The 1419-nt window shown below is 70.0% G+C and overlaps 1 protein-coding gene across 1 annotated transcript in view; it reads left to right on the top strand.

Moving 5' to 3' along the window:
• ACTG1 (actin gamma 1) overlaps positions 1–1419 on the top strand; it is a 13486-nt gene that overhangs the window by 8803 nt on the left and 3264 nt on the right. The gene's annotated exons all lie outside the window — the stretch shown is intronic.

The following is a 1419-nucleotide window of genomic DNA, read 5'->3' as shown; positions in this document are numbered from 1 at the left end:
CTTGACCCCCGCCGCGTGACGCGGCCGCAGATGAGGAAGTCGCTCCCCGTCCCCCGCCCCTCCCTGCGGCTCAGGTCCTGGGGGTGGCGGGGAACCCCGGGGTCTCGAGGCGCCAGCCCCGCCCCCATGACCCTGGCGGCCTCGGGTCTGCAAAGTGGGGAAGAAGGGTGGGGGACGGGGACTCGCGCCCGGGGCCTGCGCCTCCCCGCACTTCCCAGACAAAGGAGCTTCGGAGGAGGCCGGAGGCCGGGAGGGGCAGGCTATTGCCCACCCGCCCCGTGTCCCACGGTGGGGCACGTCGCATCTTGGCACCCTCCCCCCCAAGTGGAAGTCCCCACCCGGGGGTCGAGCAGGCTGTGTGGTTCTGACCAGGGACGCGACTCCGTGTGGGTTTGTTGGAGGCCCAGCCCCGGCTTCGCCACGGGAGGGAACACACCTGACATCCTTGCCCGGGCCCCCGGAGAGTCTGGGCCTGGAGAGCTCAGTACCCCTGGGAGGCCTGGGGCACGGGGACCTTAGGCACGGGCGTCGGCGTCCGGGGTGACTGCAGCCCGCAGGTGAGCTGGGCCGGCCGCCGTGCCCTGACTCGCTGTTCTCGCTCCCAAACACGGGGTCGCGAGCTAACCTTGCAGGGCTCGGGACTCCGCGTGGGGACCCTGGCCCCGTCCCCCAGCCTGTGGAGTCAAGCTGGACGCCCTGCGACCTCGGGCGAGTCCGTCGCCTCACTGCGCGGCCTGACTGCCACCCCTCCGCGGCCGGCGCTCCAACCCTGAAAATTCCTGCAGTGCACAAGGAAACTAGTGCCGGGCGCCTCACGGGGCGTGTAACCAAAGCACCGGCGCCGCTCCGGGCAAGGAGTGAGCGCCCCGAACCAGCCTGTGCCTAAACCCACGCAGCCCTGACCCCTGCCCTTAACTAGTATCGTAAAAGGACGAGGGAATCCCCCCCGACCGCCCGAGACTGCGGAGCCGACCTTCAGGAAAGTCAGGGTTTCCGTTGTCTACCTCAGTTTCCCTACGATGTCTACAGGTGACCAGAATGAAACAAAGGCCTCGCTCCACACCACCTCCCCAACACAGAAGGGGGCGGGGTAGCCCCAACCCGGAGCGCGCGCCTGCGGACAATCGGGCCTGTGATTTGAGGGGCAGGCACGTGTCGAGTCGGGTAGAAAGGGGTCTCGGTCTCCCAAACAACGTAGACCCGGGGCAGGGCGCCCCGTGGAAGGACCTGCATGGCTGCGCTCGCGGACCACGGCGAGGTGAGGGCTCCCCCGCGCCCAGGAATGCAGAGTGTCGGGGACCCCCGCCGCGCCCCTTCCCCAGCCCGGCACTGGCGCCCGGGCTCCTCATGGAGCCCGAGGGGACAGGCCGCAGGGACGTCCCAGGGAGCAAAGCCCCGTAGCGTGGCCCCGGCCTCGGG

The sequence above is a fragment of the Colobus angolensis genome, unplaced genomic scaffold (genome assembly GCF_000951035.1).
Source record: "Colobus angolensis palliatus isolate OR3802 unplaced genomic scaffold, Cang.pa_1.0 Scaffold1, whole genome shotgun sequence".
Lineage (NCBI taxonomy): Eukaryota > Metazoa > Chordata > Mammalia > Primates > Cercopithecidae > Colobus > Colobus angolensis.
The sequence above is the reverse complement of the archived record's forward strand: the minus strand, read 5'-3'. Positions and strand labels throughout refer to the sequence as shown.